This window comes from Arvicanthis niloticus, chromosome 5, assembly GCF_011762505.2.
Source record: "Arvicanthis niloticus isolate mArvNil1 chromosome 5, mArvNil1.pat.X, whole genome shotgun sequence".
NCBI classification, from domain to species: Eukaryota; Metazoa; Chordata; class Mammalia; order Rodentia; family Muridae; genus Arvicanthis; species Arvicanthis niloticus.
This window is the reverse complement of record NC_047662.1, coordinates 55,787,234-55,801,879: the sequence shown is the minus strand read 5'-3', so window position 1 is coordinate 55,801,879 and position 14,646 is coordinate 55,787,234. Positions and strand designations below refer to the sequence as shown.

General features: G+C 45.3%; 1 long non-coding RNA gene across 2 annotated transcripts in view; it reads left to right on the top strand.

Annotated features, from left to right (window-relative positions):
• The window catches only part of LOC143442413 (uncharacterized), a 36,151-nt gene extending 22,173 nt beyond the window's left edge, over nt 1-13,978 (top strand). Inside the window, exons 3-4 of one of the 2 annotated variants that reach the window (XR_013110602.1) lie at nt 5,563-5,724; nt 6,319-13,978. This is a non-coding gene — a long non-coding RNA (uncharacterized LOC143442413). Of the gene's footprint in view, nt 1-5,531; nt 5,725-6,318 lie in introns of both variants that reach the window. The other variant, XR_013110601.1, reaches the window with a different exon arrangement.
• The last annotated feature ends 668 nt before the right edge of the window (nt 13,979-14,646 follow it).

The window sequence follows — 14,646 nt, the reverse complement described above, 5'->3', positions numbered from 1 at the left end:
CTGGAAAAATCCACTAATATTCTGGTCACTGCTGAGGTTGTGTGTCCTAATGTGAGTCTTTAGGTTGTTGGGGCATGTTCTGAGAAGTAACTGTGGAACCCTCCAAGCCTCTCCTTTTTGTTTCGCTTTTCTTAGCTATGAGGTGAGAGACTGTTATCTGTTCCTTGCTGCTGCCATAGGGCAGCCCCATCAGAGCTCTAAAAACTGGGTTCATGTGACTATGGACTAAGCCAGAACAAACTTTTTGTTTTTACATGTTGATCACTGCAAGTAATTTGTTATAGTGGCAGAGAGCTGACCAACACAGATGCCTGCCCAGTTGATTAGCACACATGCTTGGGTATGTCTTTTAAGGGATTTTCAATAACTCACTGAGGAAGATGCATCCTAAATGTGGGTGGCACCATCTACTAGGCAGGGAGCTTGGATGGAACAAAATAGCGGATGAAAGGGAGACTAGCTCTTGCCAGTTGTCCTCCATTCTTGAGTGTTTTCTGCAGCAGTCGTTTGTGCACATCAGGCTCAGCTCTGGACGAAGTCCTGCACAGAAGCCTCTAGGATGCATGGGTTCTCTGTTTCAGCCTAGAGCTGCATTGTTAGCTCCTGCCTCATTCTGAGGCTTCCATCCTAGTACTCAGTAGCTACTGTTTTCCCTGACTTTCCAGCCTGCAGGCACATTCATCATGGGACTCTTTTACCTCACTCCACATGATCCATCCCAACAAAGCTTCTCTGAAGATTGTATAGATCCAGTTGACTCTGTCTGAAGAATGCTGGCTACAACTGAGGGATTTGAACCTACCCTCTGCTTTAGAGAGAGATAACTACCTCTGCTTTTGTACAAACACCTTTGGAAAGATAGACTCGAAGGCAGGCGGTTGGTATTTTGTTCACAAAATATGCAGAAATGGGACACAGGGATATCTGTCTCCCAGCAAGGCCTAAAACATCACAGGGCTCTCTGTCAGCCATAGTGGGAACAGAAATACCTGTGCCCTGCATGCATTCTAGAGAGCCTCTGATGCAGGACTGCACCCAGGTGTATCAATTCATTTACTATGGGGTCTTCTATTCAGCATGGCTCTTGAGCCTGACCTCTTCCTTGGTGCCTTTGCTTGCATAGTTCCTCAGGTCTTCTCATCTCTGCCTGGCCCTTCAGCCTCAGCTCCACAGGAGCTCATTCTTGACTATTCTAAGTAAGCCCTTGGTGAGTACTCATACCACATACTCAGTTTAACAAATCTGGCCAATTTGGAAGCCCCTAGTCTGGGTACAGACTCCTCTAGTGGCATTCAGTGTCTGGGCTGATTGACAAGGCATGCAATTTAGTTCCCACTCTGTCTCTTTTCAGTGTGTCACTTTCCCCTTGCCTTAGAGATCTGCAAGGTCTAGGAGACCCTATTTGGAAATGTTTACCTTGTCAAAGGTGCTATTCATTTCAGCTTTATATAAGGGGAAAATCCTACTAATCATTTTTACAGTAATTTAAAAACCACAAACTTCATGTTCTTTTAAGTTAGTAAATATATGAAACTCATTTCACTCTTAATAGTCTATAAAATCAACATCAGTTTAAATTAATCATCTGTTTGTAGCTTACATGGTGCGGTTCAAGTCTCAAATGCATTTTTACAGCAGCGTTTGAAGGCTGATGTAGGAAAGAATGACAGAAGGGACCCCACCAAGCCTGGAGCCAGGTTTGAGGCTGGCTCCCAGTGTTCCCTAAAAATGATAAAATTACAGCAGCAGACAGAAGACCAGAAATGCAGGGCGCATGAGCCCTCCATGAGACCTGCAGAAGCACACTGGCTTTAAGAGCAGCCCCGAAGGCTCAGGCCTGCCTTCAATTCTGTTTCTCCTTATTATTGAACCTCAGTTTCTTTATTTAGAAAAGTGTGAAAATGTAACACAGAGCATGGGATCACCATGAAGATCAGATGGGGTGACATCTTCTTAAACACCAAGAAGAGTGGGTGGCCCATATCATACTCGATTGTTACAGATTTCCTAATCAGAAAGACCTAGATTTGGATGGCAGAGAAAGCACTAACAGCTGTATGCTGGGTCCCTCAATCTGTAGGTCATTTAGAGATTTCTTCCTTAGCCCTCAGTTTTCTTCTCTATTAAATGGGGCCATAAGTGACAGCAACCTCAGAAGGATGATTGTATGAGTGGACTGAAGATTATCTACTATCTGCTCAAAGAACAGGCTAAGCAATTGTGAGGAGGAGTGACTGTCACTCACAGTTCGTATGTCCCTATTTGTCAGTCTAGGATGTCCTGTTTTGCCATATGAGTTTATGAGCTAGATGTCACGTTTGTAAAGCACTGACCCCAGTGTCAAGTACTTACAAGGTTCTTATAAGACGGATGCTATTATTTCTAGATCCTTCCTGCTTTGTCTGAGTTCTAGCTCTGGATGAATGGATGAGGCAATTTTGATTCTCCAAGGTTTCTTTGACAGCCCAGAGTGGGGCAAGGAACAAGAGGGGCCCCCATCCACTGGAAACCACAACCTGAAAATGAACTTCCTTAATCAGTGCGCTGCAGGATTCCTACAGCTGCCTCTCCTTTGGAGTCAATTGGAACCTGCTGGGCCCCCTGCTCCTTTTCTGAGAGGAGCAAATGTTATCCCACAGCCAAGATTTAGAAATTTGCCACACCGGATCAGAAACACATCCGTCTGTGACGGGGTCAAGGTTCTCCTAGGCCAAGGCCTCAGCTCTGGAGTCCCCATAGCCTGCAGGGTGGCCTCCAGCCTGAGGTCAACACTGCCCGTGGGGCTACCAACAAGTGCTGTCCCGTCCCTAGCTGGTAACCACCCAGATTTCCATTTCAGAAGGTGAGTCACGTTCGGATGTGGACAGTACATTAAATAACAATTTTTAGGATGTGAGTGTCAGGGTTGCACAGCAAGAATGCATTTGTTTTGGAATGGGACCTCTTCCTTTGTGCCCAGTCTTATAATCTCTTCCATCTGTCCATATTTCTGCTGAGCCCGAGTAGGCCCCTGGGGCCTCCTGAGTGGTGAGGCCGCCCTGGGCACCAGTTACTAGTGGTTCTTGCCAGTGCCCAGGGCTGGAAGAGAAATCAGGTAGTTGAACAACCAGCCTGTGAGTAGAGGTCTAACTCAGAACTTATAAATTATAGGTAATTTCTTGTGTTCTCTGTTTTATATTTCACATGGAGAACATCAAGGAGGCTGCATGCTCCCTTAGAGCTCTCTGGTTCTTGGATCATACAACTGTTCACAGATGCTCAGTGAGTGAAAAATAGCGGCTGTCATTAATGAAACACTTACTGGGCCCAGCTCTGTGGGAGGCACTGGTGTTTGCCACCCACTGAACTGAATGCATCAAAGCAAGCATCTCTGATTGGTTTTGGGAAAGAAGGTAGACCGGTGGCATTGGTGGCATTGGAGCACTTACGACTTGCCAGCTTCTCACCTAGGTACCGTAATATGCATCCTCCAGAAAACAAAGCAGGCTTAAGGAAAGGAAGGAGCCTGCCGCATTAAGTGTGGAGCCAAAGCTTCCTGCCCTGTTGTGCTGTTAGAAAGGGCCGTGGGTCTGCTTCCCTTGGGTGCTGCTCTCACAGGAGGGTGCAGGCCAGCAGGACTCCTAAGCACAGCTGGGCTGGGTAGACAATAGAAGTGTGAATGGTCAGTGTGAAGCAATAGGGTTCTGCCAGGACACAGGTACAAGGACAAGCTAGGCCCCACCCCAGCCTGTTTTTTACAGTTGTGGTCCTGTAGAGTTGGTAGCTACTCTGAGAATGTCCTGGGGAAGAAGTCCCTGGCCTTTTTATAAGGTGGGAGATGGTTACCTTTACCTGCTCTTCCCCACAGGAGAAAGACACAGCCGACTTTACTGTTGTGACATTAGTCCAAGGACTATGTGCTGGGAAGAGTAGAAGAGCAGAGAGCCTTGGGTCCTGCCTTCCACTCTGGAGCCTTCTGTCACTGGCCACAGGAAATCTGAGCAGCGAAGCATTTTAGCAGCTTATCAATGCTTGTCATGTTTTTGCTTTGACCCTGCACCTTTAAGTGGTAGCTCTGAAGGATTTCATGGAATGCACTTGTGATCTAGTTTCAGGGTTGGGGTGGCGGGGGGCACACTGCTTTTCTGACTACTCTCATGAGTGCACAGTTGGGTAGCTTAAAATGACACATCTGGACTGTTTCACAGCTTTAGAGGGGAGTCTGCTGGTGACATGTCTGTGGGCCTTATTTCCTTCTGGAGGCTCTGAGGAAAGGCCTGATCCGAGCCGCTCTCCTATTTTCTCTGGTTCCTGGAACTTTGGCCTTGGCCTTTAAGTACTCACAGAGCATCACTGTTGTTTAGCTCTGTCTTCCAACTGCCCTCTTCACCGCCCACCCATAGAAGAATATTCCTCGTTGGATTCAGGCCCCACCAGGATCCAGGACTGTCTCATTTTGAGACACTCCCCTCTACCTTCAAAGAACCCTTTCCAGATACAATGACTGTCACACATTTCCTGTTGACAAGCCTTTTTGGCCCCATTCAACTCATCACAAGGGTCAAGAATAACAGAACAAACAAGATATGACTAATTGCACGTTGTAAGGAGTGAGCAAAAAATGCTTATGAAGTTATAGAGTGGCTTCAAATTCCTTACCTAGAAAATGAGAACAATACCTAACTCATTCAACTGATTGAGAGTTTAATATGCAATTACAGATTGAAGAACTGAAGACAGTGTGTCTAGCATAGTGGTGCATAGTATGTTTTCTTCCTCTGGCTTTAAGTTTTTCTCTTCCTTCTCCATCTCTTCCACCTTGTTTATTCATTTATTCAGCTTGCTCTGAGGTCCTACTGTGTGCCGGGTTTTTATTCTAGATATGGAGGGCACTGCAGGGAATAGGCAAAAAGTTTGATTTTTCTAATAAGTTTATGGCTTAATCTTTGTAATTGTTACATTGTTACAGTTATGTGTCAACTCGACTGAACTTTAGACTTTTTTTTTTTTTTTTTAGTGTTTTAAAGATAGTATTTCTAGATGAGAGCCACCGGTTATTTGGCAGACTGAGTCAAACAGATTATCTTCTCTAATGTGGCTAACTCTTCTCCAGTCAGTTGAAGAGATGACCTGGACAGAAAGGGGAGGAAGAAAAAAAATCTAGCTTTGAATAACACTATCAGGCTTTGGGGGCTTTGCTTGGTTTTTATGTTCACATTCATAGTGTATTAGTGACCCTTCCTGGGCTCTTAGGCCAACCAGCCTTAGAACCACAATATCCACTCTTCTGTCTTGGACTTCAGATATGGATCAGAACTAAATCATAGACTCTTCCAAGTTTTCAAGTGCTGACTCATCTTGTAAATCCTGGGGACTTTCCTGAGTCTGTGGTAATGTCACATGTGCTGATTCCTGATACATTCTCTCTGTCTCTGTCTCTGTCTCTGTCTCTGTCTCTCTCTCTCTCTCTCTCTCTCTCTCTCATGATAACTCACTGTAGAACCTAGATAAACAAAACAATATGTCTTTATCTCCATTTGAATGAAACATAGCTTTTCAGACATCGACTGCTTTGATCTGCAGAACAGCACTCTGAATTAGGCAGAGAAAGCACTCAGAGAATCCTCACTTACGGTGGAGGAAACTGAGGTCCAAGATGGATTCTCTCTATCTGTGATTCCATGGCCCAACTGTCCAGACGCAGAACAAGTTCAACTCCAAAGCCAAGGCCCTGCAGGAATCCAGGTGAGAAAATGGGGCTGATCCAGGTCTCTGAGCCTTTCTTCAAGAAGTCAGAACTGTTATTAGATAAGGTTTGTGTGTGTTGTTTGTTTGCTTCTTTTGAAGACAGGGTGGAAGAACAGTTACTGTCACTGGTTTTGTTTTGTTTGTTTATTTTGTTTTTTTGTGTGTGTTTTGTTTTTTAAATACAGTATTGGCCATCAACTTAGAAACCCTTAAGATTGATTCCCTTGGGGAGAAATAAGAGACTAATAATGTGGGCTTAGGCAAATCTTGTAAAAACAATATATAGCAAAGTCTAATAGAAAATCTCTGTCTAGTTTTTTTTTTTTTTTTTTTTTTTTTTTTTTTTTTTTTTTTTTTTTTTTTTTTGAGACAGGGTTTCTCTGTGTAGCCCTGGCTGTCCTGGAGCTCACTCTGAAATCCGCCTGCCTCTGCCTCCCAAGTGCTGGGATTAAAGGCGTGCGCCACCACTGCCCGGCTCTGTCTAGTCTTAAAAGAATAAAAAAGCACTCACCAGTGCTCTGGATGAGTCATGGCCAATTTGGGTTTGAAGCAATTTGAGAAGTTATTCCTTTTGGTTCTTTCTTTTTACAGTAAGAAGAGTAAAGCCCAGGAAGGATCTCTAGCTTGTCACTTTGTGCATCTTGAGAGGAAGACACTGTCTGCTTAGATACCTCATCTGTCAACCCAACACTTGATTGTCCACACTGCATGCCGATGCTGATGACCAGGATGCAGACTGTTTTCCTCAGAAAGTCCTTTTCCTCTGTATTCTTTTCTTATGGATTGTCATTTCTGGATATCCCATGTTCATGGATGCCATCTGAGATGTATGTGGCCACTCACAGCCTTGCATTTGTAATGAAGATGCTTCAGCCTCAGGTAGCCCTGGGTCTCTGTCCCAATTCCTTCTTACTAATAGAGGAAATATGGTCATATATCTTGCTCTTCAGGCTCTGGTTTCTTATCATCAGAGAGGCCTGAACACAGTATTCATGACTCATATTTTCTCGTGAGGACTACAAGATGAAGCAGGCAGCACAGTGTAGACACTATGAAGGTTCAGTAAACCACCCCCAAAATTGAGGGGCAAGACCAGTATTGAAGGGGGCCCAGAGCACATACTGTCTTCAAGGCTGAGTTGATGCCAGTTCTGTTGGCTCATGAAGCTAGCAGTGAACCACTCCTCTGTACTGCAGTAGTGGGGGCTGTTCTGTAACACTGGCCACATATTGTCGTACAGTGTCCCTGCTGCTATAGAAAGTCCCTTTTTCCTTTGCTCCAACCTTTTCCACCTATAAAATGGGCACAGTAAGAACTCCTACTGTGTAGGAGCTGATGGCACTGCTTGGCAAGCAAAGGAAATGAGTATTTACCCATTTACTCTCTGCTCACCTGCTAAGGAAAGGCTAAGACATAGTTGGTAGAGTTCAGTATAAGAATAGAATGAGATTATCACTGTCACCAAGTTTTCTGGAATAAGTGAAGCCTTTGGATGACAAAGACTTTCACAACAATAACTGGTCAAGCATTTCAGAGGAGTCAGGTTTGGGGGTGCCCACCTGTAACCCATGCAGGAGGGCTGTTGTGAGTTTGAGCAGCCTGGTCTACAAAATAAGACATTTGGTTTCTGGGTGTTTTTGGTTGTTTTTTTTTTTTTTTTTTGCAAATAAGCAACAATCTACACAACAAACCATTCACCATGTCTGGAATCAAAGTGGAAAACAGCATAAAGAAAATGTGTAGAGTCGATTGTACCGTCCCCTTGGATAAGCATCTTCAGTGGCTCTCAGAATGAGATCTTCTTTCTCATAAGGCAGGATTGAATCCTACATAGCCTAGAGTGACCTGAAACTCTTGACCTTTTTGCCTCACCCTCCTGAGTGCTTCGAGTGCAGGTGTAAGCCATGTCTGCTTAGTTCTGGCTTCTAAACGGAACTCCTTTGAGGGCCTTCTTTCCATCGGGACTCCCCACTCCACCCCATCCCTTAGTCCTTCCGCCAGCCTCAGTCTCCACTCTGTTATGTAGGATACTGGCGGGATGATCCACATACTGCTCACATCTGTAGAGAAGATGAGTGCTTATTTCACCAAGCTCTGTGAGCCTAGACTAAGGGCTCTCAGCTCCTTGTCCAAGAGGCTGTCTTCAATTTATACTTTCCTGATAGCCTCGTGGTAGAATTTAAAGTCTATGGACTGACCTTAGTCTTGGTCTTTGTCTGTCTGGTAGTTTTGCACATTGGGGATCCCTGAGAGAGGAGCCTTGGCTCTTCTGTAGGATGCTGACCTCCTATCACGGCAGATGAGATGGGTGTTGGAGACACATACTTCCTCCATGTTATCTTCTTTTATGGGGATAGAAACTCTTTCTGGACATGTTTCCAGTTTTTACTATGGAACAACTAGGTTCCACTGGGGGAAGGTGTTTACTGCAATTGGCAGCAATGTTAGTGACAGTTGAGCTTATAATGGGGACTGGTGACTATGGATGAGAGATGTCTTGAGTGTTTCATGTATGTATTTCTCACATACCCAGTGCTACTTTACTGATGTTAGTAATGGCTTTCAGGTGAGAAGATGGAGGTATGGTGAGGGGAGTTCCACATCGTGAACAAAGCTATACAACTGGGGAGTGGAGAGGCTAGGGAGTTTTGTTTTAGATCCCCATGGCACCCGTAAACAGGACCCACTTTCTGTCACTCAGTAAACTGGAGACTCTGGTGAGCAGCAGAGGACCACTGGGGCCACAGCAAGCTACTGCATTCACAGCCTACAGCTCGGAAGCTGGAGCTTTAGCAAGACTGTGGTGCTGCCATTAGCAGCAATAATGCAACTTCTGCACCTTAGGAAGGTGGATGAACACCCCTGTGACTCTGTCCACTGTCTAAGAATGAACCCCAGCACGGCCTAATCTCATGAGAAAGAAGTCAGAGACCAGGTGAGATTAGCCTGTACTGAAGAAATGGATAATTACAGTCAAAACACTATTTTTTAAGTTTATCAATTACTGTTTGTGTAAGGGTTATTAATAATATCCATGACTGGACTACTGTATTAGGGTTTCCTTCTTCCTCACCCTCCTTTTTCTCCTCTTCTTCCTCTTCCTCTTCCTCCTTTTCTTCTTCTCCTGTACTGAGCCACGATAAACAAGGGCTCTCTACCACTGAACTACATCCACAGCTCACTTTTTAATTTCTATTTTTGCCAGTTTGTCAAGGCTACCCTTGAACTCACTCTGTAGCCCAAGGTCGTGTTAAACATGCCACCCTTCTGCAGTCCCCTCCCAAGCAGCTGTGATAACAGGCCTGTGTCACCAGACCCGGCTTATTAGACAGCTTTTAAATGCTACTGTTTGCAATGAGAACATGTTTATTGTTTTCATGGATTTGAAAATAAGGAGGCAGGTTTTGTTATCATGTTATCTTTGTCATAAAACTCAGAGATTGAGTTTGTCTTATGATCTTCATAATATGATGAAACTGAAGCTCAGAGAGGCTAAGAAATAGGCTCCAGTTTGCACAGCAAATTAGAAGTAGAGCTATGACTCGGAGCTATTAAGAAACTGACCCAGCGCCTGTAAGCACTGTGAACCAGAGGCAGAGCTAAGAGTCAAACCACATTCTAAATTATTTTTGTAAAAGGACGATAGGCTGTTTCACAATGTTTTACACACACACACACACACACACACACACACACACACACACACACACACTTAGAGAGGTAATAGGCTTGATCATAACCCCCATTATTCTTTCATATCCCTGCTCTCTTCTGCCAAACCCGTTCTTCCCAACAGACTCCTTTCCTCCTTTTCTGTCTTTTTCTTCTGTGGACCACTGCATCTAATTAGTGTTCCTGCATGAGCGTAGCTGAGGTAATTTACTTGAGCAAGGGCAGCAGCTACCAGGGGCTACAACCACTCGTCCAGACTTTTGCTGTGGTTCTCAAAAGTGCCCATAACTGAAGTGGACGTTGTCCCGGTTTTGCAGTGGGAAGGTGGAAATACGTAGGGGAGAAATTGCTTATTTAATACTGCGCCTGGTTTACTGTTCATTTGAGAGCTCATAATGCTTAATGTCTTCAGAGAAGGGTTTTAGAACCAGCTCATACTCAGGACGGTGACAGGACTTAGGGGCATCCAGCCTTGGGCACAGACCTGGTGCCTGGTCCTTGTCTGCCACAGCTCTGCCGTGCGTAGCCAGGTGCTCCGACCACAGTATGTGTCATAAAACCGATGACATGCTATCCTTTCACTAATGTGCCTGAGCCCCTGCAGGAAAGAAAGGCTGCCCCATGAAGGGGCTCTCCAGAATGAATACAATTACCAGAGATGCTTAGAGTAGAGGGGACTGACTCATGCTGAGCTGTCCTCCATCCCAGGGAGGCATCCCAGGAGCCGCCCACCTCTCCCACACACCACCCTCTTGGCTCAGACTTGTAGCTGCAGCATTTTGGATGGATGGCACAGTTACTCCCTGCCTCCTTCCTTTGGTTTCTGCCAGCATCAGGGAGAGAGCTTTGTAGTCTCTCCCTTGCTTTCGCCCCATCTTCTTTAGTGGCTGATGGATGCAGCCAGAGCTGAAAATTTCCTCCATGTCACAGAGAACCTGGATCCAGTGGGAATCTGGGCATTGAAAGGGGGAACTGAATGGCCAGGTCTGGCTTCTTGCTGCCAGAGGAAGAATTAGTCATTGGGCCACTGCTGGTTGCTGGCAACTGTCGATGTCACAGGGAGAGGAAATGCACTTGGGATGAGTGAGTGCAGTGTGGTCTCCACAAAAATCCTCTTTTTTAACCGAGCAGAGGAAGCAGCCTACTGATTTCCCCTTTTCATTAATCGGCAGTTCCTGTCTGCTCAGAGAGCAGCAGTTGGGCGTCTCTGGACCAGATGTGGAGTGCAGAGTAGACTAAGGTGCTTTATGCACAGTGTTTCATTTTCCCCTCAATAAGCTTATTGTCATTGTCAGGATTCTTTCAAACTCTGTGATGAATGCCGGGACCAAGGTCGCACAGGGGCTGCCACTGGCCAAGGCCACGTTCCTCAGGGACCCTTGCTTCGATTTCCCCAGTTCCTCTCCGTTCATTTCCTCGGCACCCCCACACCTCGTTCCTGGGTGTCAGAGGTTTCCCTGCGCATGAGCAGGAACCCCTCAGTGTATGGTCCTGTATACAGTACACACATACAGTGCCGTAAGTGCACACTGAACTGGATGCTGTTCATGCCTTTTGGGAATGTTTGCATTTTCGAAAATGTGTTGGGGGGAGGGGGAAACTGGAGAGTCCACATCCCAGACTGAGCATGGATCCCAGCCAGCACCAGCCTAATTCCCCCCTTCCCTTCCCCTATTCCTTGTTTCTTTTCTCTTACGTTTCCATTCACCGTAAATTCTGGCACGGTTGCTCCTAAGTACTTTATAGTTCTTTAGTGATGTCACTGTGATTTCCACTGGGTGACATGGGTATGGTTAAGCATCAGCACCACCCCACCTTCAAATAAGCCACAGGGCACTAGAGTGGCTCAGTTGTCTGCCTGGGGACACACTGGATGGTGTCAGTAGAGTAAGAATGAATATGTGGGCAGCACAGCCATGCCGGGAAGTTAAAGGCGCCGCACTGAGCTGCAGCGGTGTGCTTTCACGTGTCTCGATCCATCGGACACTCAGATTCTCTGTGAATAGGTTTCGCCTATTGAAACAGAGTACAGAGTTCAGGGTTCCACACTAGGAAAATGCGCGCCAAATTCACTGTGCTTCCCGAATTTCTAATGACTAAGGTCAGTGCTGAGGAACTGGGACTGGCTAGATCAAGGAAGCCGCTTTGAGGAAAAAACACTCTTTCATGTCCATTCTTCGACAGTTGTGCAGAGTCTCTCTCTCTCTCTCTCTCTCTCTCTCTCTCTCTCTCTCTCTGTCTCTCTCTCTCTCTGCTTCCCTTCCTCTCCTCTTCCTTTTCCTCTCTCCTCCTCCCCCTTCCTTTCCCTCCACCCCCCAGCATGTGAGTGGATGTATGTCTGTGTGTTAGTCATAAAATTAGTTCTCAGAAACTTGAGGTTTTAATAAAACATGAAAACCATTTCTACTAGCCCCCTCCCTTCCCTCTGGGATCTTAGGTGCTACACAGTTTACGGAAATGTAATCCATATGTTTGGTTATTCATCCTTCCATCATCAAAAATATTGTTGATTCTTTGAGAAACATTTGATTTTCTGGATGTCATTCTTTTTTAAAGTTTAGAGGAAGAGTCTCTTTCCCCCTCTCAGCTACTAGTTTATTTTCCTTGAATGTCACTTTGTAACATTTGACTGGGGTGAACAAGTGGTCACTAGGCTACCCCACAGCTTCCTGTGGATTTTTAGCCCGATGATAAACCCAGAGATGCATGTTTTTAGTCTCAGTGCTTTCAAATGTGCTAGGGAGAGAAGGTAATATTGTAGAATGCCTACTTGGCAAAGGAGTCACCTTTATCCTCCACGTAGAGGGAGATAGTTGAGCAGGATATGGGTGTGTGTGTGTGTGGGGGGGGGGTGAGTTTCACATCTAACTGGTGTTCTTATGAAGTCAAAGTCACCACTCCTATTTTAAAGACATCATAGAGTCAAGTTTTCCCACACACAAGGCTAGGATTTTTCTTTCCTCTAAGCTCAACCATTTTCACTGCCTGCCAAGTACATGCACAGCTTTAGGAAGAATGGAGCAGTGTCCCCACAATGCCCATCTTAGCTTCCTGAGGGTGAGGAAGAACTTCAAGAGAAGAGAGGGTAAAGTAGGTAGGGTTGTTTCTCAGATGGTGTAGTTTATATTCCATTACGTGTTATTATTGACAGTTTTACCAGTAGCACACTAGTAGCAAAAAAAAACAAAAACAAAAACAAAAACAAAAACAAAAAAAACAAACAAACAAACAAAAAAAACCACTAGCTAAGAGCCTGAGGCTGTGGAAGATACTTGGAACTAAGGGCTGGAGCTGTTGCAAAGCACCGGACACAAGTAGATCCTGTTGCAGATCTCAGGGGCAACCGCCCCGCCCCTCCTGCAGCCCACTTCCCTCGGCTTTCACTGCCCTACTGTCATTATGTTCTGGGACTCTTTTTAATTCGGAGGCGATGGGGGCACATCCTGCCATCAATTTGGGGCTGACTTCAATGAACATTTTGTGCTGGGCCATTGCGGCAGGATGCAGCTTTCTCCTGGTGGGCCCTGATACAATAGGGTTTTCTACTGAGATCAATGGATTAATTGCAAAGGCTCCATTCGGGGCCATAAGGAGAAGCATTGTTTTTCCACAGCCCACAGTCTGGCCATCAGGCCTTGCCAAACTTCATTTTTGAAAAGCCAGGAAAACAATTTTGCAAAGAGGGGCTGGGGGTGGAAGGGCATAGGGAAGTCCTTTGGCTCATCTTGGTAAAGGTCAGAAACAATTACACTGAGAATTCAGAAAGCACATTTGTTCTCTGACTGTGGCCCTGTCTGGAAAATTCCACCCAGAAACAATTGTCTGTCCCTCTTCCAGCCCTCCCTTCCTCCATAGGCTCTTTCCACCCAGGCCTCAGCCCACCCTCTTATTCTACCTTCAGCCATTCTGTCCCCTGAAAACAGACTCAGATGTCTGGCCACTGGAGTGGTTGAAGGGCTGGGCTGCACTCAATGGGATTAGGCATTCTGGAAAGGAGGCATAGACTGTAGGCTTCTTGGAGGCAAAGGATTGGATGTGTCTGGAGAAGCTGCCTGGACTGAGGAAGGTCCCCACAAATGACTCTCGTGTTCTCCTTGGGGGATGGACTGAGCTGTTGTGGGACTTGGGTTGCTGAGCTGCATGGTTGGTGTGGTGAGATGCCGCTTTTCTGGGGTGCTGTGGAAGCGTGTGGGGCTGTGCACTACGCAATGCCGGGGTCTTGGTGCTGAAACTTCAACGAGACAATTCTTCACAAGCACCCCTGGATTCCTTTTTAGTTCCTATGTCACCCATACACATTCTCTTCTCTAAATAAATATGTGAATGATAGCTGAGACATTCCAAGCCCTGGTAGTGAGTCTGATTTGCATTTTACAGGTGAGACAGCCTGTCATGGCTGAGGAGGCTCCATGCCCCTTAAATTGTTGATTTCAGACTAATGATAAGAGAAGCCCTAGGAAACCTGGGATCCCTTCAGCTCCATTCAGACAGAGTGCCAATGTCTGCAGCCAGCCTCACTGAGCACGGCATCTGCCATGTAGATGGTGATCAAAAGTATTTGTTGCATAAATTTATATATATATACACACACATATATACCTATATACACAAATTATATATATATATATATACATATACATACACATATATACCTATATACACAAATTATATATATATATATATATATATATATATATATATATATATATATATATATATATTTCCCTCTAGGGTATGTGAGGCACCAATCCCACTCTGTCTTCCTGGTTGCATTACCACTATTGGCTGGTTCATTTTGTTGTTCAATCCTTTGAAAAGATTCTTTTGATGCAGTTGGTTTCCCAGTACCTTCAGCTAGACTGAACTGACTGTTCCTGTTCCACACTCATGTCCTCTTCTTCATCTTTCTTCTCTTTGCCTCACTTGTAGCAATTCCTTTTTTTCAAGATTTAATAATAGAGTAAGGGACACATGAAGTTGAAGAAAATTGTATAGTTTAATTGTGATACCTTAGCATCTGAGCACAATGTGAGTTCCAGGGCCTCAGCATGATAAGATTGGAACCAGGTGCTTACAGGGAAGTCTTCTTCTTCCCTTCCTTAGAAAGCTGTGGGAGGGGCAGGGTATCATACTTGTCAATGTACACCAACCATGCCCAAAGAGACCAAGCCTGGATGCTAAATCATGGTACAGAGAGCTTTTTGACTTGTCACAACAGTTTTGAGAGGCACAGTGTTACTGTCACCA